Here is a 26,327-nt window from a genome sequence, read left to right as displayed (position 1 = left end):
TGAAAAATATTAGTTTGCTTTCTCTGCTGTGGCGTTGTCTCTGGATGCTCTTTTCTCACCTTGCTTATGTGTTGGTGCCACAGATTGCTGTGGTAGGCTTCACATCTTTTGGTGGGTCAAAAGAAGTTTTATTATTACAGTGTAAACTTTTTCAAGTTGTGTTTCAAAGGTTTTTATTTTGGCATATTGCATTATCGTGTTATCCTTATGAGGACTTTTTTCCCCCTGTAGTCTTCCGCTGGACAAAAATTCTTTCTTTCTTCGAGTAATGTTTCTTTTTAATCATGCCTTTTTTTTTCCTTTGGTCCACTTTAGGTAATACGCACTTGCACTGAAATTCAATCTCATGCCTTTAAAAAGACATTTCCGATATTTTGCCTATATCGTTGCTTGTTTTAGCTTTCTTTTTTTAACCAAGCTTCCTCCTTTTTGCTCAAGAATCCTGTTGAACCCACTCCCATTGTGGATATTTTGGCTTCCTAGCTTATGCACAGATGTTCAGTCTACGTCCATGCTGATCACAGTTGCAGAGTGACTCACTGACAGCCCGGCCGAGACCCTGTGAGGAGTTGCTTCCCCTCGGCGTTTCCTGGCTAGCTGCTCACGAAGCAGGGTCTGAAAATTTGCTCCTGGCATCGTGCCCCGATAGAACATTTAAGCGATCTATGTGGGGTCATTGAAATCTCCCGTTACTGCTGTGTTTCCTGATCTGGCAGTTGTTGAGTTCACGAAGCGAATCGAGTCACTGCTCCCATCCAGGCCAGCCCGGTGGTGCTGTGGTAAATACTGCACTCCCAGCCCTGTGTGGGACTGAACTTCCAGCCCACAGGGATTATGTGTTACTTCATACAGTTAACTTATTTATTGGATTTAACCTTAAGCATTTCCTGATGGGTAGTACCCTTGCTAGCTACTCTGTTTCTTCGTATTCCCTCTCCTTCAGTATTTAAGTGATCTACTAATTTCTTAGATATCTAACATTTACATAGAATGACATTTACTTACTTTATCGTCTGGTCTGATTTTCTTTTTTTTTTTTTATGCTTGCTTAAATGGGACTTTCTTTTATCTCATGGCTTTTAATCATCTGCTATTTCAGATTTGCCAACATCTCTCCTGTTCTTTGCTTAAGGATAAAGTGTTTGACTCCCTTCTCAAAAAGATGCATTGTCCCAAACTGCATGTCCTTCTGGGCCTTTCAGCATTCTTTTTCTATATGTCTTAATTTGCTTTCTCCTCATGTGACTATCAATGATCAATTGATTTCAAATCTACTAGTAAGTAGAAAGATGCTAAATAATATCACATACATTATTTTTTTTTACCATCAATATATTTTGGGGGTTCTTTTATTTTCTCTTTTTCCTATGACTGTGAGTTTGCACATTGGAGATGTCAAAAATAAAGCAGCACTAGATTTCTTTTTAGGGAAGAGTCCTTAACTCAAAAGCATTCCTGCCTTCCTCCCTCACTCCAGCGGCTTCCCTGGGAAAATTTTCACTAAGAGCGAGGAAGCCTTTGTAAAATCCTTGGCCATGTGTTTTGTGTACATGTCATCTGGCCTTTTCTTTTTTTCTTTTTTTCTTTTTTTTTTTTTTTTACTTTTAGTTATACATATTTGATATAAAACCAAGTTGAAACTAACCAGAATTCAGAGGCTTTGACTTTTCTGGTGAATAAAAACAAAGATAGTGCACATGAATAAAACAGACTTTGCGTGTCTGCAGCAGCTTCCCACACTCCTTCCATCTAGCAGCCAACACTTTCTGTTGGCTTTTCAATTAAAGCTCTATGCATGGGGACAGATTTGCGTCGTTTAAAATAAAACTGCTGTTTAATGCCTCATAGGCATTACCTCCAGAACAGTATTATTCGTTACTTTTTATGGCTGGAAACAGCTTAGTCATCTGGATTGTAGTTTATCTCACTACCAGTTGTGCCTGTAATAGATCCTGCCTGTGTGTGATTGGAGCGGTGATGTTTGGTAGTCCTTTCCGTGCCGACTCTGCCTCTTGCTTCTGCCTTCCCCTTTATAGGGAGACATCTCTTATGTTCTTTCACCTGAGAAGAGGTCTCTCCCCATCTTCTCCCACCCATTTTTTTCAGTGCGTTTTAAATATAAGCAGAAATGTTAATAACAGGAGATCAGCATTTCTAAGAATAACTACGATTCTTGATGGTTTCTATAGAGGGTAATTATGGCTCAAACTTCCTAGAAATTTCTTAAGGTTTCCATGCATTTCCAAACATCATTTCATATATTTTTAAGAAAAGGGCTTTTTTTGGTCTTTTTTTGCAGTAGTAAAACTCTGTCCATGACCTTCCTGTACAGTGGAAGGTCCTTTTCTTGCTAAGGAGCCTGTTATAAGAACAAGTCTTTGTATCAGACCTGTCAGGAAAAGAAGAGGAGGAAGCCTTGTCCCCTTGTCCCTGCATATCTTTCATCAGGTGTGTGCTATGTCTGAGGAAGAGGAGAGGATAGTAGGAGGTGAAAACTTGAGAAAAAAGAAAGAGGAAAAAAAAAAAAAAAGGAGGAATTCCTCAGAGACCCTTTCATACTTTCTCTGCAGAAAATACTAATATACAAAATGCTGCACACCAGCTAAACCGTGTATTACGGCTTACATCATCATTAGATTGTCAGTTTGTGTATGTGAACCCAGCTGTGTGTATTTAGGGGTATATGGTTGCATGAAGAGCCTACTTGAGAATATGAAGCGCTTTGTAAGCGAGGACTGATTGTCCTCCCTTTGGGATTTTGCACTGTTCCTCATCCTCAGGACCAAACCACGGTCTAAGCACCAAGAAGTGCTTTTTAATTGGCTTTTACTGCCAGTGTCAGTGGTTTAGGGTGGGACTTCAGGATATGCCAGGTATATACAGAAAAAGAACTTGTCTGCCATGAGGTGGAAATCTGTTCTGTCATTCAGCAGTGGAGCCGTAATCACTTTAAGCTGGGATCTTGTTGGATCCCATCACCAAGCGAGCAGGGCTGGGCCAGGCTTCCCTACCGCTATATCAAACCCAGAGCTATGTGGTAGGTGTAGTAGAGAGAAGAGGTGGCCACTGAGTAACTGGTACTGCCCCTCTGAGAGAGAAAAATTGATGCCAGTGCTGTCTCTTTGATAAGGCGCTAAATAAAATTATTACCTTTCATTATTAGCAAGCCAGTCTATAAAAGGAGAGGACTTAACCCTGTTCTTTTGGACACACTTCAACTGCTCCATGCACATTTTTCAGGCTTTGTAGAGGTGTTGATCACAGGTAATGGTGATGTGATACTCTGTGTGTTTGTGTGTGTGTTTCTGTATTCAGACACGTATATCATTTAGAATAAATTCATTGTACTCTCAAAGAGAGGAAATACCAAGTACTAGAGAGCTCTACACTTTTTTTTTTTTTTTTTTTTAAAAAAAAAAGGCATGAATAGAAGCAATGGCTGGAAATTGAAGCAAGACAAATTCAAATTAGAAATCAGGCACACATTTTTAATTGGAAGCATAATTATACGCTGAAACAAACCAAACAGAGTAAATGATAGATTATTCTAGTCAAGACTGGGTGGCTTTTAGAAAGACAGTGTGTTGGCCAGATGAGAGTTACCATCCTCTTGTGTAGCTGTACTTGAGCAAAATGCTCTGGCCAGTTTCCTGCAGCAGGTCAGGCTAGAGGCTCTAATGGTTCTTTCCAGATTAAAACCAAATGAATCTAAACACTAACAGTATTGCTGTGAGACAGACGTATCTAAAACTGGAAAACAGCAACCTTGTTAAAACGTAGAGGGGCAAGTGTTGAAGGAAGGCTCGCGTTAAATTCCTAGTTTAAATTCCTAATTTCTCGATCTGTTCGTAGTATGATTTTTTCTTTTCTTTTCCTTCTCATGGGCATTTTCTTTACCGGTGTTGGCAAAGAATTTGAATGTAGAACAGTTTTACAAGTTGGGATCTAACTGCATTTCTTAATGTACTTTTGTGAGTGGTTGGACTGGGGGATACTAAGATGTTTTCATTTTCCAATGAAGAGCAATTGATCAGCAATTTAAAATAGATTTTCTTTTCCTTCCTGTTTTTGGCACATTTTTCACATGTAGACATAGGAATATTTTTCTCAGTGCTTTTTTTCTATTGTGTTGTGGGGGCTGTATCCTTCTATTTGTCATTCATTTGTGGCTTCTATATCATCCAGAAGCTTGGAGTAGAAAACTGGACAATGCGTATGAGAAATTTCCAGTGGACTTGCACTGGAGGAGGCAACTTATCTGTTTCCTACACTGGCTGCTCCATCAGCCTCAACGTCAGAAGGAAGATGCAGCATGCAGTGGGGACAGGGAATGCTGGAAGAACCGAACTGTGCCAGCCTCTGAGGAAATTGTAATGATTGTCCTTGTATTCTAGCAAACTCTGACTCTGCTTGTATGTCTTGGGGGAATGAAGGGAAATAAGGTTTGAACAGGCATTTTTAACTGTTTTTCTGATCCTCCTTGTAACACTCGCTGTTCTGCCTGACAGTATTTTGGCAGCCAGGGACTGCTGGCATCCCCTGGAGGGGGAGGAGGAGTCCTGCCTCGAGATTACATGGACACAGTCAACTTTCAGCAGTTGTAGGATCTCAGCCACCCGAAGCTGCTGCTGCCATTCATCTTCTTTGTTTCAAAAATCTGCTTTTTGAATGCATTTCCTTAAAGCTACAGGAAGACATCGTATAGCTCTTAGTACAATAGTATGCAAGATTTTGTGTGTGGTACCCTGGGACACTACGAAATGTGTAGGATATCTTGGGGGTGGTGTGTCTGTTTGTCTCCCTCTTTTTTTTTTTTTTTTTTTTCTTATTTTTCCTGTGGTATGCAGATTACACAGGAAGTAAAAATACTCTGCCAGCTGTTTTCCCAAATTTTAAATAGCTTTGGAAGCTTCCTATGAAGTCATCAGTCACCTAGTTACTACACATAAATGTGTTCCTAAATGTAACAGGTTTCATATTTCTGGCTGAATTCCTCTTTGCCTATGTCAGAAAAGTCCCAGAAACTGCAGACAGCTGGAGCTAAACAGAAATAATAATTCTCTTGAAGTGCCTTTAATGTGTATGGCAAACCGACCACAGTTACTTAACTGCCTTTTAGTTTTGTCTGTATTCTTGTGAAGACTGTACACAATATTAAGGAAGTTATAAATTTTAAATTGCACTTTTCCCTACTTTTCATATAGTGAGAGAGTAATTTGGAGTTGGAGAATTTACTAGCAGGGGCTTGAATTAATTTGTTCTGCCCAGCAGAAACGATCTAAAATATTTAGCAGTGCTACTAGAAACAAAGAGAAAAGCAAGGAAAATAAACATACTTAAGCTCTAATGAGCAGAGTTGTAACTAACTCCATTTCCCTTTTCTCTTCTCCATGTAGGTCTTATTTTTTAAAGGAAGAGCTCTCTAAATGCATCAAGTGACTGTGAGCCCCAGACATTCCTAATAACTTAAATGCCTAACTTAGGTAGGTAGTTGCCTGAGGTCATATATATAGCTAATAGAGATCAGTAGAGGCCTCCAGAGGATGATTGGGAAGATAGGAGTGATGGCCTGACCATGGCAGTTGCCTTTCTCTGTCCACTGATTTCTGCAAGGTGAATGTTAAGTGGGATGGAACTGGATCGTAAGAGTCCCATTGGGAAAGGAGGAGTCAGTAGGTACCAGCTCTACAACTCTCTTGTTTTGGAATCTGAGATGATGACCTAAGATACATTTAGGGGAAAGGAGGAAACAAAAATACAACATGAACAATTCTGGGTGGTGGTATCGGTGAAGTTCAGCTTGGTGCCTTGTTGAGCAAGAAACAGTAAAGAAGGTGGGAGGGATGTAATAGGAAAATGATTCAGTCACGGCAAGAGAAAAACAGTAGCAGATCAAATTAATCTTTTCTGAATACCTTTCAGATGATGCTCATGTCTGGTTCACTCCCATTGCCTAGAGCATGCAGGACAGTTCTGGAGTAGGATAAAATTTACTGACTGTATATTGTATACTCAGAGGTCATGCTAGGTAGGTGGTGATAACTACAATGGTAGTCTTTTTGATGCAACAGGGATGTTGCTGCCATTGCTTGCTGTGCTTCAGTGAGTTGCTAGATTCTTCCTTCTGAGAAGTAGTACCCAAAAGAAACGGCCACTGCAGTCTTCCCCAACAAATTCCTGGCTGTCTGGGCAGGGAGATGTCCTGTTCTTATGGAAAATAACAGCTTAATGTGCCATCTCCATCTGCTGATTGAGCAGGTTGGCAACAGAAGCATCTGAACTGGTTTCAGAAGAAAAAGAACTAACATATTGGAAAATTTGAGTAGGAAAGTAGAAAGCATAATACACACCTTTAACCCTTACTGAAAAATGGAATTTAATCAACAAGATATTAAAAATTACAACCCTCCCTTGGATGATTTAAATAATCTCTTATATTTTCATGGCAGGGATATAATTACATATTGTTTGATTAATTGCATAAGAGATAACTGTGGACCATAACTTGACTGATACAGGCATATCAGTATGTCTATACTACTGAAAATATGGCAAAATAGGTGTCTTTACTTGGAGCAGGCATCATGGTTTGTTTTAAAATTCAGCCATGTGTAAAGGAATTATATAAATTGTATATTTTACAAACTCTGTATGTGTTGTTTCTGACAATGTGTTTGATAATCTCATTTTTGTCCTCGGGGTGTAAAATTGCATAATTGCTAATTAAAATGTTCAGCCCCACCTGAAAAAATTTATTACTTAGGTACTTCTAGTAAATATTTTCTGTTCTGTCCAGAGCAGAGGAAATTCTCATTTTTAAACTGGTTGTCACTGAAGTATTCACTTACTGTTGCTACACTTCATAATTTGAAATGTGCTTAGAGGAGGAACTTAGGAAATGTATTTTCCTTTTCAGACTTTAGTACATAAAATAGTCTGAGCGGCATGCTGATAACCTTCAGGGCAAAGGGATTTCTTCTCTGCCCGAATAATGGAAGTGCACATTCGAGGCTTTCCTGGAGCAAACTAGAAACCTTAAAAAGGGCAGAGGTGAGCTCTACCAGCTGGCAAGTTTTCTTGGCAGGTTGACTTCACTAAATTAGTGTATTAATGAAGTCATGATCTGTAACTTTGGAGTTCAATCATTAAAAGCTGCATATTTACATATTTTTAAATCTATATGTGTATATTCAAGTACGTTCCTGAAGTTTAGCATTTGGATCTTCAGCATAACATTATATGGATGTAGTTTCCTTGTTGTTGTTTTAATCTATATTCAAAGCAAAAAAAAAAAAAAAAAGCTTGTATAAGCACCATCCTTTCCTTATTTCTGGGAATATGATTACCTTGATATCAATCTATCCCGTTATTCAAATATGGGAATTTTTTTTTTTGTATAAGTGTGTATATGTAACTACATAGAAAGGTAGAGAGAAGCGTGAATTTCTCAGCTGCACATTTCAATGAAAAGAAAGCCACGGTGATCCAAGAGCTATAACTGTCATCATCTTCTGACATCTCTGTTTAGGGTCATGGTTTTGCATCTGGATGTCATAGTGACTTTTGATGGAAAAATAGTGTGGCTTTATCTTTACTGAATCCATTGATTTGAAAACAGTGAAAGTCCAGTGGGGTTCAAGCACAGGCAGCATATATTAACCACACAATTCGGGACAGAATTAACGTTTGGGTCTTTTTTTCCTATAGGAGTAAATTAAAAAAAAAAAAAAAGAAAACAGTACTAGTGTTTTAGTATTTTGGAAAATGTTATAGGCCAAACTGTTGCTAACTGTAAGTAAGGAGCAAATACAAAAGTTATTGTGGTAGGTATAAATTGAAAATAAACCTTGTGCTTTGCTTTATGTTCCTCCTCTTCCAGAGTGGCAGACAATGTGGTTAGTATGTCATTGCAACATTAATATTTTGGTGTAACTAGAATACAAAAACTTCATGCAATAAGGAAATGTTAAGTGTTTGTACTTGAAATCGCTGATACTTAGTTTTCAATGTATTACCTATGAGTAGTTCATCTAAAAGCAGCAGGATACAGGAAGGAATTGGTGTAAACCTGATGGGCTATTCATTCCTTAAGAGCTGGTTATCCTTAGGTGAATTCCTCTGTCCAATCTTTGCCAGTTTGTAAACTGTGACCGGCAGGAATATATATCAGGTATCAGAAGGAATTGCACTTTTCATGGTCCCCTACATGTGGTTGTCTGATATATGTCCTTTTACCCCATCTGAGTTTCTCTCCTGTGACAGAAGGAGATAGTTCTGCCTTCATGAAAAATATTTTCTCTCAGTAAGCCCACCTTTAAGATACCGTTTCTATCTTAAAAAAATTCAGCCCAAATAGAGTGTGAGTAACCAGCAGCAGCTGCCCAACGTTTCCATTTCGTCCTATTAGAATATGTAGTATGTTCTCTGGTACTGCAAGCGAGAGAGTAGAATACATAAATGCACTTTGAAGAGTAATAACAGTCAACCTTTTCATATAGCAGTTGATTGTATATTCCTTGATAACATACCACTACTAAGAACTTCAAAACCTGTTGTTTGTTGCTGCCTGGATTGGTGGAAAATAGGTTAGCAATGACAAATCCTGTGAATGTTGGGTCAATGGACCTATTAGTGGGGCTTTGTGCTAGCTCCCACTTCAGAGGCGCTCACTGGTATTTCTTCTGCAACCTTGCCTACAGGAAACTTAATGAAAAAATGAGAGCTTGTTTTATTGCTCCAATATTTCAAATCCAAAGAGGAGAAATTATACTCAAAGAGATCTGAAAGGATATGCTGGTATGTCTGCAACTGAAATGTCTGGGTTTGATGGCTTTTCTGGAAAGTAAAATTCATTCCTGCGATACCCCTCAGGCTTCTGAACTCTTAAGCCAATCTTCGATCAGTAGATTATTTGAACAAATGACCCATATCTCTCTAGCAGGTCCTTCCTACAGGGGTGATAGCACTGAATAGTTTTTTCCTTTTTCTCCAGTTTATTTCAAGTGAGGCTATAGAGTACTGGTGATGTCTAAAAGAGGCTAACCATATTTCATATACTGAAGAACTGCATTTCTTACACCAACCATATTTCATATACCAGCAGGTGCTTTTAATGAACTCTTGCGAAGGGCAGGATCGCCCCCAAATCAGGATTGAAACTGCAGTTGTCCACTTGCATGATTTCTGGTGATGCCTTGGCTGAGCAGGACAGAGGCAGGATTCCCACCTTTGGAAATGGTGGCTAGAATGAAGCCTCAGCTTTAAGAATGATAAGCCACCAGAGGACGTATTACATGGCTGCGCTGTGGAGCTGATAGAAATTAGAGAAGTGACAGGGAAGGACAGGAGCTTTCCCAAATGTCCTTAAGCTGCTGAATTTCTTCCTCCATTCAGTGCCAGAATTGAGTGTACAGTGCTGGAGTTTCTCTTCTTATTACTGTCTTTCCTTGGAAGAAGTATGTTTGAAGCTATTGTTATTGTATCTTTAGTCTGGGGATCTTGGGGACCTGGACCTCCTACCAGATGAGAGACTTCTATGTCTGTGCGCTACAGAGCACAATGGAGGCAACAGGTGTTAGGATGAAGCTGGGCTAAAGGCATCTCCAAGGACACCTCCAAACTGACCCTGGCTCAATGATGGTGGTTTAAGGAGAGATGGCATGATGCAGAGGTAGTATAAGAAATCCCTTGACATCAGATGAACACGAATTCCCTTTTAGGGAGTGGAAACGGATTTGTTTCTATGTGGTCTAGTCTCCGAGACTTCATTAACCAGAGTCTAAAGCTCATGGGAAGGGGCAGGTGAGCTGTAGAAGCAAGATCATAGGCATGTTGGCTGGGCGTGACTTTTGGAGACTATGTAGTGCAGCCTCCTGACATCTTTGCATCGGGCGATTTCCCCACCAGCAGCTGTGCAAACTGAGGTGAGGGTTTATTGCTGACGTATCTGTGGGGCTGGGTATGTAGCTTATACATATGCATAAGTTTTAGCATTTTCTTATTTTATTACTGTTTCTTTTCCTTCTAATAAAGGTACTGTATTAAAGGGCTTATGAGAGGGATCAAGCCACTGAAGTGTACTCATATAAGTAAGAACCCTTGGATGTTTGCATCCTTCCGCCTTCCTTGCTTACAACACTGCTCTAAACAAGAATTGCAGGACTTGGCGCCAGACGTCTGACTTTGAATGAAACTGGAGTTTGGGAAGAGTTTTTTTGGAAGGGACAATGGCAATATTTGTCTAACACATGTCAGGTGAAGACAGACTGGCTTTAGCCTGGCTGTATAAGCAATAGAAGTGCATATATGAAGTGATATGGGAAATAATATGGAAGTGGAAATCAGGCTTGCATACTCGTGAGACACTCCAGGATTTATTATGTATAATACATATTTATCCCTTAATGATATCTTGAAGATAGATAATAGCCGGGAAGTCCCTCTTGCCTTGTTTCTGAAATATCTTGTGGTATCTGAAGGAGAAATATTTAAGAAATACCTAGGGGTTTTGAAATACGAGAGAATCATAGTGTTGGGAGGTAAAGGCCACCTTTTATCTTCAGAACTGGTTCAGCAAAGGTCGTGGTAGGAATCGTCTCTCACTCAATGCTGTTTGGAAGAACCACCTCCAGCAGAGGAAGGGTGCAGTCTCTGTTGCTCATTGAACCACTAACATGTAATGTGTGACAAGGCTGTCAATTAGTACTAATTGTGTTGGTAGTTTTTGTGAGTCTAATTAAATTCTTCAAGCCATTCATATTGCTTTCCTTGGCTTTGCTGGATTATTTAATATCACCCACAGTCTGTGAGAAGATGTTTATGCTTACGTTGCATTGGTGCCAAATTAGGTTGTTTAATGGCTGCACCTTGTTGAAAACTGATCCTTGTGGCTTAGGAATACCTGGATGGAAATAAACAATGACAGCATCTAGGAATAATAATTTGGGTTTTTTTATTTTTATTTGTGGACTTTTGGACACAGACAACACTTGCAGGTATTAATAAGCCCATCTGCTCTCCCAGCATTTGCCCACCAACTCAAACAGGACAGTATTACAGGCAACTAGAGACAGACGATGGGCTGTCTTTGAAGATGTGAGTTTGCCTCCATGAGTTCTGATGAGTTTTACTTTAATTTCCATTATCTAAGGATTTGTTAGGGAGTGGTGTAAGCAGGTATATGTGTTTCTATACATAGTGAGAATTTCCAGAATATGAAAGTCAGATCTCGGGGCAGGATGCAAGCTGTTAGTCTTCTGCTTCTTAATATAGTTCAAGGTTTTTCTTGGTTATTGGAGGGATCCCTATGTTGACAGGAGTGCTCAGCTGAGTGCTCTGGCGTGTGGCCATATACTAACTTTCATTTGAGTCTAATCTGCAAAGTAATACTAATTTTTCAAATAAATGCTTTAAAGCTGCAGGATGTTCCCACACTGAAAGAAACCCCAGGGGGTCATCTGTTTCCTCTTTCCTGCTACAGCAGGGAAGACTGTTTCTACCTCTTTCTTTCAATGCGTTTTTTTTCCAACAGTACCTATTGTCCCAAGCTATGCAGTAACCGAGGTACACAGTGCTGCCAGTCACAAGTAAGCCAGGAACTCAGCATTGCAAGTCGCAAGCAGAATAAAATATTTCCCACCCTTTATTTGGCTATATACTGCTGGATGGAAAGAAAAATGTTATTTTGCTTTAGGAAGTGGTGAACCTTTATGTGCCATAGATTAACTTGCTGTGTATTCAGAACTTGATATATTCTGGCTTTTTGTCCTTTATAGAACCAAGTGTAAAATTCTTCTTCCATGGAGAGTTGTTACAGTAAGAGGCAAAAAGCCTGTTTAGTTGATCTTTGAGGAAAGATACCACAGAAATAAAAATATCTATTGGCATTTTACTTATGCACAATTTAAAAATTAATAAAGGACCTAGAAAGTGTGTAAAGTTTCTTGTTTGAACACATTTTTTAGATGAACTAAAAGTTCCCATTGCACTTGTTCTAAGTAGTGATCTATTCAAAATGAAATTTTAACCCTGGATCCAAATGCAGTTTGTGAACATCCTTTCTGACTGTTAAAAGCCACGGACCTGCTATTGAGTCCTTAAAGAGGTAGTGTTTAAGGGCTGAGGGCATGTTCAGAATGTGAGCTTGAGCCCAGAGATCTGTCTTCTCTATCATGATTTGAGAACTGCCTTGCTTTCAGCAGTACTTCTATTGCTTAGGCTTATTTTGTGGAAATGTGTCAACTGGGGAAATTTTCTTGCTTTTTTTTTTTTTTTCTTTTCTTTTTTTTTTTTTTGCATTTATGAATACTGCTTTTGCTGTCAGGGCACAAGAGAGTTTATTTAAGAAAATTTATTGCTGAAATAAGGGAAGAAAATGAAATTCTGCTGGCTGCCGCTTAAGACTTATGGACAAAGAACATATGGACAATAATTACTTTTAAAGCCTCCCTGGAAAATATAAAATCTCTTGCTATTAACTAAACTGCCTTTAAAACTAAAGAAGGCATATGCAGGGCCTGCACAATTTTTTCGTGTGTGTCCATGCGTTATTCTCTGTGGATTTTTCATTTCAAGTCTACATTTGCAATATTATCCATTTCTTTCCTCTTATCCGTTTAAAGAACTTTTAAAATGCCTATTTAGACACAGAGAACACGTATTGTAATCCACAATTCCACTACTGAGTTTACTTTTCATTTGAATATTATGCTTTATTATAATGTTGCGTGGGCATCTTGGTTAGCTAAATATATGTGTGTTGATTTGATTAATTTACAGTTGGAGCGTGTCTTAATATAGGCAGTTCTTCCTTTGCAATGACTTTTCTGGTAGCTTGCAGTCTATTTGTACTTTCCTTGGTAATATTTCCCAGAGGTGGGATTTAAGGAAGGAAATGGAGCAAATCTAGATTCAGACTTTGCTTTTGGATCTCCTCTCTCTAGAGGATCAGAACAAATCCCTGAATTTAATGATGCACTCGAATGTAATGAAAATTTGGATATTAATCATCACTGGGAACCTGTGTTCTGTGCTCGTTAAATAGCAAATTTTGGTGAGTGCTTCCCATTCCCTCATGAGATACCAGAACAGCAGGTAGATACCAAGCAACATCAGGTCACAATGCAAATTTTCTTTGAGGTAGAGCAGTGCATATTGCATCAGTTTTCAGAAACCTCAGATTCCACTTTTACTGATGTAACTTTAACATCATAAATATGCAAAATGGCTTTATCATGTGCAATACGGGATTCTCATCGCTCTTGTTAGTGACAGTCTGGACTATTCAGAAAGACCCGTTGTTTGAGTCGACATGTGAATTAGATTGAGAAACAGATTTCAAGAGTGAAGAATAATTATTCAAGTGGCGTTAGAAATAAGTGACTGCTGAAACCTTTCCTGACTTACTAGTGAAATATATCTTGTTTTAATTAATTATGTTTGTATCCAAGGATGCAACATGACCTAAATCTTTGGGTTCATACAGGACTCTAAGCAGTGTTGTCAATCTGATGCATTCAGAAGTCAGAAACAAGCTTGAGTTAATAAATTTTGAATTCTTTTTGCTTGTCTTCTGGCATTTGTGCCTTTAGCACCTGTATTTTAAAAGCTTTTTCTGTTTTCACAAAGTTGAGAAATTTTTTTTCACAATGCTTTAAAAAGGGGGAAAAAAACCCCAAGCAACTGGGATTTTTGGTGATTATGTATCTCCCTGAAAGGAATAAGGTCATTTAAAGGGGAAAAAAAAAATAAAAATCTTAAGTCTCAGGATGATACTCAGATTTGTCATAAGATTTCACAGTATGAAGCAGAAAATAATTCCCACAGCTAGACCTGCGTCTTGCCTGTTCCCGGGACAGGGTTCCCTTCTCTCTCCATAATGCCCCACACTTGGTGCAGCCAAGGTATGTTGAGTTACAGCACAGGTATTTCCTGTTCCGATGGGTTCTTACGTAGCAGGACTGTAGGAAGACTTCTGGAATCCAGCTACAACTCATGGTCCAGGTTGCTTCACCTGCCACCATCCTCCCTTCTGACCGCAAATAGCTCTGACCTTGTAACATGTGCTGGTACGGGCCTGTCACGTGCAGGGAGACAGTAAGGGCTTGCAAGCTTTAAACAGTGAGGGCTATATATGGATCGTGTCCCTGAGCGTTTCTGCAGAAATACAGTATCGGTGTGATGGCTCTTCCACCACGCAAGAAGTCTAGCTTTTTATATTCTGCGTGGGCACGGGGAGTTCCCCCTGAGTTATTGTTTGGTTCACGCTATAGGAAGCAAATGACTGATTAAAAAAGGATTCATGATCCATGCCTTGCATCAGAAGGAAAAAAAACCACAACACACAAACCAAAACTCTGTTGTTTTTTTGGGGGGGTAATCAATACAGGGCACTTAATAGTAAAGCAAATACCACAGTGAGTTTAAATTGTCTCTTCTCACACTGTTTTAAAGTTGGAAAAGCAATGTCTATGCTAACCTGTAAGAATGCAACGGAAGCTGTGTAACATCTGAAATTACTGAGTACCAGAGGTAAAATTGCGTTTTTAGAATACAAGTATGAATTCACAAATGCATATATTTTTAAACATGCAAAAAACCTCTAGATTAGGAGTAAGCAATTGTATTGATGCTGTTGGATTCCTGGTAAGTTTTAAGTATCACAGGGGTAGGGTTTTGCTGAGCTGGATCTGGGGTGAAATCTTGTTTCTCCGTCATTCACCTGGCAGGTGTGGTGTTCTAGGTTCAGGACACTGCAGTTCCCTGCAACGGCTGATGAGTTGCACGTACATAAGGCTTGCAATCCCAAATCCAGAACTTGGCAAGGATGTAAAGGATAGTATTTTTAGGTGCATTCCTATATACATTATAAAATGTTATATGTTTAAGTCTGTGTATATAAAGATAGATTATTCCAGATGTTTAAAAAATGCAGATCAGAATAGAATAAGTAATTTTTAATAGATATTTTTACCAGCTGATGTTATTTTGAATTACACTTTATATGTATACATTATATATATGTATGTTTTTTCTCTTCCTAAAACAAAAATGAAGTTTAAAACTAATTAGTTTTTAAAGACAAATTACCATGCTCGTACTCAATTGTGTATTAGAACATCATGTATTAATACATTGTATGTTACTTATTAAAAATGAAACCTCTGAAGAAGATTTTAACTTACTTCTCATTGTTTGTTACGGATCTTATGCAGTGGTACTTGCATATTCTTACTTCCAAATGCTGAATGGGAAGTGGTAGAACGGAATAGCGTTAATTGACTGGCAGTACTTTCTAATTAATTTGTATCCCTTGGCTCTTTCGATTTAAAGAAGAAATGTTTGTTGTGGAAATAATTAGCTTTGTTTCTGTTTGTCATGGGTGCTAAGCAGCCCTCCTTCCAAGACTGGTCTGAGCTTGCAAAACTATCTATGCATTCTTATACTAATAAACTTTAATACTAGATTTTATACAATCTTCTTAACAAAACTCAAATGGGAGTAGAATATTGAAGATACCTTTCTAAATCATCTTTTGTGCAGTAAATGAGTATCTGCAATTACTATCTCAGTTTGCATTCTTTCCTAAATGCCATCTTCTTGTTTGCTTGGTTTGTATGCCGGAGAGGATGTGGGGAGACAGTTGCCTTACTTATTCTAATCTTATAATTACACATTTTAGTTTACTTGTATGCATCAGCAAATATATGTTCCATGCTGTAAAAGGAAAAAACCCAAACCTCTTTTCCTAGCATTTAACATGAGCTGCTTTTTAATTGAGTGTAGGTTTAAAAAAACAAGAGAGTTCTTCTGCCCTGTAAACCCATTTGTCCGTAATTTACTAACTACGAAAACCTGTTATTTGTTTGTCCTTCCCATCCCGTGCTGACTGACTGCTTTGAATTTCAGGAGTAAATGAATTTGTGAGCAATGGTTTGTTCCATTCCGGCTTTAAGGCTTAATGAGACTGTAATGTATCCAGGCTGAGGTTTCTGTTTGATCTCATGATAGTAGGAAACAGCCGAGTAGATTGCACTAATCATTAACGATTGCTAATACGTTTGTTTCTCTGTATTCTGACAGAATGACTCTCTAATGCATGGGTTGGAGTTGGGCACATGGTAAAACCAGGAGGTTTATATTGTCTTACTTATGTCACTGGCAAAAAATACATAGTTGGTTATGGAGAAGGTTGGCCGTCTCTCATGTCTCACTCTGCAGGAGCTGAAGATGGAAGGGTCAGTGCTGCTTAGAATAGCAGGATGTTCTTAGTGGGAGCCTCCTCCTGTGAGCCACTCTGCAGGGTGACAGAGCTGACCCTAATGCCAGCTGAGGAAGCGGGATGCTTTCAGTCGTGCCCCGGGGGAATTAATAATCCAGAGCATCGTGTTGGAACCGGTGGCACGTTCCTCCTGTGAAAGTAAGAGTTCACTTTTAATGTAGTGACTCTGGTGCTCTCTGAATTCATTCCTGAAACTTAGTCCTTTTGTTCTCTCATAGGTGTTGGAGTGAATTATCTGTCCTGCCAGAACAGTCTGAAATGAATATACTTCCTTTAGGAAAATGGCAAAATTAAATTAAACTTTAAAGAAACCACAGAATCCCTTTTGAATATTTAACTTAAACCTTGACTTTTTTTCTTCTTTCCTCTTGCTTTACCCGACATGGGACAGAATCAGAACTGAGGAATGGAAACCAGGGGTGGGAGGGCAGCCCTGAGCTAGAAGTTGGGGTTTTGGATGGTGGCCAATCATGGGAGAAAGCCAAACTGGAAAACTTGCAGAGGTGTTAAAGGCTCTGAGCCCACAGTCCTGTGGCTCACTGATCTAAGCTAGAAAAAACTGCTGATCTGAAAAGGTAATATGAAATGTATCGTAAAACATAAGGATGATGAAATAATATATGCGGTGAAATGGGAAACAATCTTGGACTTTTCAAAAACATCTGGATGTTCTGGGGTGTTTTTTGTTGTTGTTTTTTTAAGTTAAATAGGACTTAAAAAATCTGCAGCATATGGAGCTGCAAATTCCCACCATGTGTTGCTGCTAAGTGCAAGGATGTATGGTTTGTGCGGCGACTTTTATTGTTTTTAAAGTGTCCATGTGATTTAGCTGCTTGCTTTGCTTTCAGCCCCACCCCAGTGAGAGGAGGCTGTCAGGTTGTGGCAGGAGAGAGCACTAGAGCCATTGCAGATGACATTGTGGTGGTCTGGAGATGGACATAGATCCCAGCAGAAACAGACCCTGGGGAGCCAAAAAGTTTCCAGTGTAACTTGACTTGCCCAGCTTGCTTTCTGCAGACCCTGTCAGCAACACTTAACTGTGGTGCTGATAAGCACTATAAAATGTCATGGATGTTGTCTAGAGCCAAATACTGATGGTGTTGCATTAGATTTGATCATGGGAATATGCATTCTCTTAGAAACAGCTCTGATATTAAAAATAATCTTTTCTTGCACCAACATTTGGCCGGCAGCTCTATAGACACTTCCCAGCAACAACACAGACGGCTTTATTTGCTTTTGGAAGGTTTTGCTGCCTGAGTTCATGCTCCTTCTCTGCCTTTCTCCACCCCATTTTTTTTTTTCTGAAAGAGGACTAGATCAAGGCACAGTGGGTTTTGCAAGAAACCTTATGCTTTTTGGTGTCTCGGTGACAAAACAGATAAGGAAGTCAAGTGTCTTTTCCTGGCATACAAACATTTACTGACTGGAAGATGCAGTGTGTGGGGAGTAGCCAAACATTTACAGAGAGAAGAATGGCTGCGGCAGCTGCGTTGTATTTTATAACTGTGATAAAGATAAAATCATTCTGGTGGTTTTTGAACCTAAGGAAACAATTTAGTTGAGAGGAAAAAAAAAAAAAAAGACATTTTCCGGTGTATACGAAGAAACCCACATGCACACTACACAAACTCTAGTGCAACAATTTTGGCAAGTTTAAGAGCTGAGAGTGTTTTCCTTGAGACACAATGTTCCTTGGGGACACCTGAAGCAGGGCCTTACAGCCCAGACATGGTGTAGCAGGTTCTTGGGGATCCTTATGCCTTGCGATGTCTTTTTTTTTTTTTTAAAAGGAGTTCAAGATAAGGTGATGTGGTTTTCAGGAGTGAGTACTTAGCAATGGCTGAGCTCCTTTCTTTGAAACTTTGTCAGTGTTTGAAACACTGGGATAACCTCACAGTTCAGAGTGTGTTAGGCACATCTTGGTGGCACGGTGAAAATATTAGAAGATACCAGATGGGTGATATGATACTGTGGGCAGATGATGGGGGCTATGATTAAGACTTGCGGAGGTCCAGCCATAATGGAGACCTTCAATAACAGATGCTGTATAATTTTCAAGTGCAAATGCAATGAAGAGTGTCTCCCTGTAACTTGGGGCATTAGCATCCTGTTGAGTAGGCAGATGGTTCTGGAAACCACCAAATGAAGGCATTAACTACCTGTTGTATACACTGGTCTTTGCTAGTAATGATGGTTTGTTTCTAAGAATAATAAGGCAGACATTTTCTTCGTTGTTTCTTTTGAAATATTTCTTTGTATGTGATGACTAATGTTTTCTTTGCTTGGAGTTTTCATTGAGGTTTTTTTTGGTTTTTTTTGTGTTTGTTTTTCTTTTGGTTTTCTGCTTTTAAAAACACTAAACAGTGTGCAAAGTTAAGAGATGTATCAGAGGACTGTGCTTCGGCTGAATAATGAAGACTAATCAGATGAGAACAAAATGCAGTCTACTTTTTGCCTTGAACCACTAGAGGATTTAGTTCTAATTTTCTTTAGAGAAAATAAGAGAAAAAGATATTTTTTTCTTATACCCATGCACTCCTTTGTTAAGACTGAAGAATTTTTGTCTTCTGGAGACTAAATTCTTTGTGCCAGATCGCAGGAGTACTTGATACTCCTGGAATGACAAGGAATTTATTAGGTATGAGTACATGAGTCCTTTAGAAAAGAGAGTTCATAGCACAGTTTTTTAGTTTTATCTTTCGCTTGTGCTTAATCTCTGATGCTGCAGAAGAAGCCAAATAGCGTTCTTTGCTTTTCTGCCTTCGGACTAAGTCTAGATAGCTGCATGGGAGGGAGAAGGTGTTGTTTCTGACCTCAGCAGGCGATTTTGAAAGGCCAAAAATATGAGATGTCAATAAAATGATTTTCTTAATGGAGAACAGAAGTCATTCTGACTCTTTTGTAAGTTGTTTTCCTGTGAAGGAAGAGAGGTGAGCAGACGGAGGTTTTTGGAGTCTGTTTACTTTTAGTCTTTCTGTCCCTGAAAGTCAAAACATCGTATTTCCTGTCCAGTCCAACAAAGCATGTTAACTGCAGAGAATTTCTCCAAGAATCTGCAGGGAAAAATGAAAAAGAGGAGAAATATATTCTAGAAGGATAGCATAATTTTCTTTTAAAGACTTCAAGCAATGCGGGGTCCCCTGGTAAAATATTTCAATTTGATTTTCCCAGCTGTGAAAGTAATCAAAAGCGTCTTTCAAGGTTTAACTTGCTAATGAGATCCAGTGACTGGAAGTTAGTTATGCCATTGTCTGCATGATTAACTATTTCCATCCTGTTATCAGATAGCTTTTATGTGTGAAAATACCTGTGCATGGTGATGAAGTCAGCCTATAACATTCTCTTTGATGGTCTGAATATGTTGCGCTTCTTAAGTCTCACATCATGAATCATGTTTTCTCTGTGTGAGTCATTTTTGCGGCCCTCCTTTGAATGTTTTCCAGTATTTCCACATTTCTCGAATTGTGGACACTATGCTGGCATTCTCTCAGAGGTCTCACAAATAATATTAAAAAAAGTGAGATTACTTCTATTTGCCTAACCTTCATTTGATTCTCCCCCCTTGCCACCAAGAATCTCACAGATTCTTTTCATGAAGGTCTTTCAAGAGTTTATCCTGAAGTTCTCATCCTTCTCTTTCCTCCTTCTTCCCTTTTTTCCTCTCGTTTCCACCAAAGTTCTCCTCCACATTCCTAAAGTGGGTGGCTGCCATGGCAGCGACAAACTGATAGCCTTCAGGTATCCAACTAGCGGTACCTTCTTCTTTTTCCGTAATGCTGCAGGAAGCAGGCTGTTATTTTAAAAACTTTGACAAGCATCTAAACTAAATTCCTTGAGTGGGCAAGTCAAGTACAATCCTGATGTTCCCATTAGGCACATAAAAACTCCATTCTTATTACCCCTTGTGTTGCCATGCATTTAGTTCTATTAAATGAATTTTGTTTGTCTCCTCAGCAACTCAGCTTCTCAGACACCATATTTTCTTCCCTAACCTTTGAGATGCTGTCTCACCTACCACTGGTAGCACAGGAGATCTTACATTTTTGATAAAAATAACTTCAGATGAAGAATTAATCCCTTACAGCGCCACTAAATGAGGAGTTGTCAGTATCAAGAACATTTTGAGACCTGTGAGTATACTGCAATTGAATCCAACTGAAGTACACTCTGTTAATTCCACATCATCATTTTTTAATTGAGATGTCATGTTGTACTAAGTCAAATGCCATGGAGAAATCAAGAGCACTACAGCATACAATTGCCTTTGTACACCAGACCTGTTATCTCTTCACAAAAAGACAATAGATTTGTTTTACAAGACCAACCTTCCATTAAACTAACTGATTGACATTAATTAGATTTTTAGCCTCTTAATTCTTTGTTGATGAAATTCCAAATTAATCACGTCTTTTACTGAATGCTAAATAACTATTCTAGAGGTCTGTGGCCCATCTCTTTTATCTTTATTTAAATATTGGATCTCCTTTGGCAGTCCTTTATTTCTTTGGAATTTCCCCACTTTTCAAAGGTTTGTTTAAAAATTAATATTAGCAATTCAGGGAAGCTCCTCAGCATGTCCTTTTAACGCTCAGGGGTATGTTATCCAGGCTGCTGATTTGAACATTGTTTAATTTCAGCAGATGCTGCCTAACATCCTTCTTTATCGCATATGGCAAACTTTCTATTCCATACACAGCTTTGCATGAGATGAATGCATCCTCCTGCTTCATTCTGAATACAGAACAGAAAAAAAACTTTGAGCATCTCTGTGTACTTTATGTTACCCTTTACAGTTTTACCACTCCCCTCTTGCAGATCTCCTGTATCTTTTGTTCCCACTATTATCTTCTATGCATTGTCGTTCACTTCCTTTTCTTCAGACTTATATGTCCACCCACTCTCTTTTTTCCTGTGTGTGTTTTCTATGTTCTAGTTTCTTTTGTGGTTTTGTTGCTAGTTCCATGTCTCGTTTTAAGCAAGATACCTTCTTGGCCTTTTGTGTGCATCTGGATAATAATGACTTCTTGGGAGTTTAGAAGGATACCTGTAAAGACACTATCATATTATGTTAAAACTTACAATTTAAATTTGTTTTGTTGGTTTTTAGTTTTTATGCCAACTGTTGCTTTAGATTTTAGAAAAATGATGCTACAGAGTTTTCAAGTTTCCTGTAAAATATGTGCTTGTGCTTTTAGATAGAATTTTTCTGTATGGTGGTGCACAATGTGAATGCAGTGAAGTCACAATCATGAGCATCTCTGTCTGATGTTAGGCATATTTTCTTACACGATGTTTCACATTCAGAGATCTGAAATAGATAGTGCGTGATGAACCTGGAGTTTTGGGGGTTCTAACATGTTGATTTTGTTAACCGATGAAGGCAAATATTTGTCATTGCTAGAATTTCCTTTACTTTTCTGAGTGGAGCTGAGTGAATCAGCTGGTGCAGAGCCCACAGAGAGCTGTGCTGCTGTGCCAGTGCGGAGTGCCATCAGTGAATTCCAGCAGCTGGTGTCTGCAAATATGGCATCCTTTTAATGATACTCAGTGGTATTTACACACTACAGTGAAAACCGTTCATTCAGGCCCTCTTGTGTGTGAGCTGTTAATGCAACACGCTAGATCTCCTGCATGCTCTCCTTTCTATATTACAACTCCAGCGGTATTGATATTACTTCTTGCTGTCCCAGTGTTTGAGGAGGTGTGGGTTTGGGTCTTATTAAGCTGTATTGGCTCCCTCTGGCATCTTCAATGTCCCGTTCTGGCACCCACTCCTGCCTTCAGCAGTGGTTATTCTCTTTGGCAGCAATGTAGCCCTACAGGTTTCGATTTACATTTAGAAAATGCTACAGAGGGAAAGCAAATACCCTGAAGCGGTTGATACTCCCTGTGAACTCAAGACAGACGGCATGGCCACCCTGCAACAGGATCTGTTCACGATGGGGCTCTGATCGCTCTTCTTTCCATCTCCTCCAGTTGTTCAGTAAGACCAGGTAGGGTCAGGATGCTGCCATGGTGAGAAAGGGCTGTGTGCAACGAGGTTTTGTGGGTCTGATTAGGAAATCTGCTCCTTGGAGAAAGGATGTCTGTTGTGGTTTCTTAAGAGCGGAGAGAAGCTGAAGAAGAGGGGCTGATAGTTGAGGGTAGAGGGAACTGGGGAAGCTCATGTGCACACAGCAGCTCAGTCTCACAAATCTTCCTGTAACTCCAACTGGATTGCTTCCAATATCTGAGTTGTGGGTACATATTTTTAACACCTATGTCAGGTAGAAACGACTCACGCAGCTGTATGTTGCACTTAGCCCCAAGAGAATGGTTGGGGATACAACCTAGAGTTTGAAATATACATCAACTGCAAATTAAGAGAGACTGAAGACAGTGTAGACTTGATGTCCTAAGTGTAGTTGCCTCCTTCAAAATCTGACATGTTTACCGCAATATTTTCTACACATCTCATTCACCTCTTCGGATTTTGGCTCCAGTTCCTGTGCTTTCTTCCCTTGCTTATTAGTACTCCTGCAGATAGAGCAGTCAAGGATGCACTGATGAGTGCTGTGGTAAAGATGGCTTTATTATGAATACAATTACAAATGTTCTTTATGGCTTGTTTGACCCTTTTTAATCACTTTAATCACTTCCCTTCCCTGAGTTGCTGGCTGCTGACAGACGGACTTTGTTTTCTAGCTATCACTGAATGCGTGGAGACTAAATAACCTTGTACTTCAACCACATCTTCAGTGCTTGCATCTCTAATAGAAAATTGATTGATCAACTAATTGATAAAATCCAGCTAAGAATTCACAAAAGTGTTTGTGGGCACCAAAGAGGTGAGGAAAAAATGGAAAACCTATTTATTCTAATTAACTCAGGAAAAAACAATTTTGGGAAACAATGCCTGCCTCGGTGGTGTGGAAACCTACGGATATAGGCAAAATAACTTTATACAATGTTTCTCATTTTATTAAGAGGGAGTTTCTGATTTGCCAGAGGGGCTCACTTTGCAGCATTTTTGCTATACAAGTAAGGTAGAAGAAGAAAATTAAAACTAGAGTCCTGGCAGCTTGAATGTAAAGTGCACTCACCAGTGGTCTTTGTTCTCCTTGCAGCCCCAAGCACAGAAAATCTCCCATGCTGTTTCATTTCTTGCCTCAATGCATATATTTGAAGGCTGAGAGTCAAAGTCAGTGGTAAAATTCAGTGCCTGAGACATGGCAGTGAAATGGAAAGGAGCTGCAAGACATCAGCCGCATGACTTTAAATCTCATTGATTTTATCTCCTACTTTGTATGTTGGAGTTCAGGAGCAGCTTTTGCCCTTGCCTCCCACTTCCTCCCCAGGAATGACAAAAAGTGTGTTTTGACCTGTAAATGCTTTGGAATTGAAGTGTATGTGCACGCATGGATAATTCAGTCACTTTCTACAACAATTTGTGCAACACATAATATGCTGCAGTTGATTTCTTGGGTTTAATCTGGTCCTGTAGCTAAGCTTTTATTTAAAAAAAAACCACACAACAACAACAACAAACTAACAACAACAAACAAAAAACCCCCTCAACCCAAACCAACAACAACAAAAAAACCCCAACCAATCAAGCTCCTCTTTCTTTAGTAATTTCTTTCAGTTGTTAGAAGTGTAAAGCAACAACTCTTTGGTTGTCTGATTTTTAAAGCCTGACTGTAAGAATAGTCTTTAAAAGGAGTAAACATTTATTTCACTGAGAAGCCAAACTTGGAAAAAATCAAATGATACCTGTGTGAATAGCAGCTCTTTCAACTTCAGTTAATTATTTCATTGCCTACATTAGGCAGTGAAATAATTAACTAAATAATATGCTTGATTTCCAAACTCAGACGGCTTCCTCAGGTATCTAAACCTTCCAGTATTTCCTCTCCATCTGTCAAATTTTCTGCTTTCCCTATAGTCTTTCCTGACAGGATTTATAATTTCTTTGTGTGTTTTCAGTGCAAAACTTTCTCCGTGTTGCTGCTTAAATCTTCAAAGCCACCCAAGTTAATCAAATGTAGTATAAAATTACATATGGGACTAAATGCAGACCCAACCATTTAATATTTTGTTCACTTTAAAATATTATTTTTCAGTGTGCTACAAGATTTTGCCCTACGTTGCAGTAAATGCTAGACTCTTATCTTTGAATTGAGGCATTTTCCCCACAGTACGTGGCGCCTTCATGCAGCGAGGTTATTCCCCGTGTGCAGGGCTGGGGTGGGCAGCAATGGACGCTTGCTAAGTTGAGCAGCAGTTCACTTCTAGCCCTGAACAGGATTATTATTATCTCACTTTGGCTTCTTCAGCAGACGTACTTTATAGATCAGCTATAAAAGATGTATCTTTGAGGGGGGTATGGGACATTTTCTTCCTAAAAATCTTTGATTCTTTCTCTCCTTTATGAATAGCACAGGGCTACTGCTGTGACTCAAGTACTGCGTTGAGTGGCAAAGAAGCTTGTGCAATATAGCTGCTTTCCAACCAAAAATGCCTTCATGGTCCTCCTGCCTGCTTTGGCTACGCCTGGCTATTGGGAAACCAGGAGCGATGTTGCGCTGCTTTGACTAACCTTAATTTTAAAAAGAATTTGAATTAAAGAAAGACTATATTTCTACCCAACTCTCCTGGATTTTCTAAAAGAAGCATTACTGTATTTTATAGCTATATTACAAGTATGAAATAGGATTAGATTTAATACAGACAGACTGTGATCTCTTCAAAGAGTTTGTCTCATTATGCTTCTGTGTACCGTGAGGTATATATTGTCAAGTGAATATATCGTGTCATGGAAGTTACAAGTTCAGTTCAGGATGACTTAGCTCAAATTGCTGCAAACTGAATAGTTCTGGTTCAAGGCTCTTATAAGCTCCTCAAGTCTCAGTGTTCTAGCCAAAGATATTTATATCTCCTGCCTGTGAAGGCCAGGGTAGTTTGTTTGTTCTGCAAGCAGAACAGCTTGCGGAGACTTTTCTCCTTTTCTATTTATTTCATAATATGTTTCTTTGGTTGTGTTGGCGTTTTTTGTTTTTGGTTTTTTTTTCTGTTCTCTAGTTTTTTCTCACTTCTGTACACTCATGATACTGTTAAATAAGCAAGTCACGGACTCATGACTTCTGTTCAGTAGGGGTGAAAAAGAACATACACAAACATCAAGAAGCTGGAGCTCAAACTTGAATATCTGACTTTAATTTGACCTAAGTTGTGTCTGCAGTAAGATAATGTGTCACTTTTTAGCATTGGCTACTTATATAATAAAATCGATCGTGCTGTAAAAAGTTAATATTGTCACATACATCACAGATTTATCACAGGCTTTGAGGACAATGTGAAATTTCATTCATAGACAAGAGAAAACTACTCAGTCTGAAATTTTTACGTTCTTTAAAGTTACGTTCTGCAGACTTAGGGCCTTTAAAATAGCATTCATTTCTTACAACTAAAAACCTAACTCATATGAATATTTAATATAGGAAATTAAATATAATGTTTGGAATGCATTAGTAATTACTGATTATCTTAACATGAAAATTTGAAGCGATGTTCAGGTTAACCTTGGAGAGTTGGTCTGATGTGAGGGAGTCGGGGAGTCAGGTGGAAGCCAGTACTCTCGGGGATGTGCGAGCCTCTGGGAGGCTGTAGAGCACGAGGCTGCAGATGGCCTCTATAGGCACCACAGATCTCTGTGGTACCTGCAGCTGGTGCCAGGGCGCAGCAGAAACCCTGCACCAAGACCACGAGTTCCCCACGCCAGGGCAGGGCACTCACAATCCCAAATTAATTTTGGGCAAGCTGTTGGTTACTCTTACTGCCTGTATAAACCTTCTGCTGGTGAAACCAATAAAAATCTGTTGTGATTCACTTCAGCTATGCGTGGAGGCAGACCAAGCAGAAGAAAACGCCTTTTGTAGGTCCCTCCTGGAAAAGCAGCTGTAGGAGGGAGGGAGCAGTGTTGCAGGGTGTGCTGATGACAGCGATGCTCAGGCACACAGACTTAGCAGGAAGCCTTCTCCTAAAACAGAGCACTGGAACAGGCTGC

The 26,327-nt window shown here is 39.2% G+C and overlaps 1 protein-coding gene across 1 annotated transcript in view; it reads left to right on the top strand.

The window, feature by feature from the left end:
- SORCS2 (sortilin related VPS10 domain containing receptor 2) overlaps nt 1-26,327 on the top strand; it is a gene marked incomplete at both ends in the record, with an annotated part of 571,047 nt that overhangs the window by 207,653 nt on the left and 337,067 nt on the right. The gene's annotated exons all lie outside the window — the stretch shown is intronic.

The sequence above is a fragment of the Vanellus vanellus genome (genome assembly GCF_965231255.1).
Source record: "Vanellus vanellus genome assembly, chromosome: 4".
Taxonomy (NCBI): Eukaryota; Metazoa; Chordata; class Aves; order Charadriiformes; family Charadriidae; genus Vanellus; species Vanellus vanellus.
This window is presented reverse-complemented; position numbering and strand designations above follow the sequence as displayed.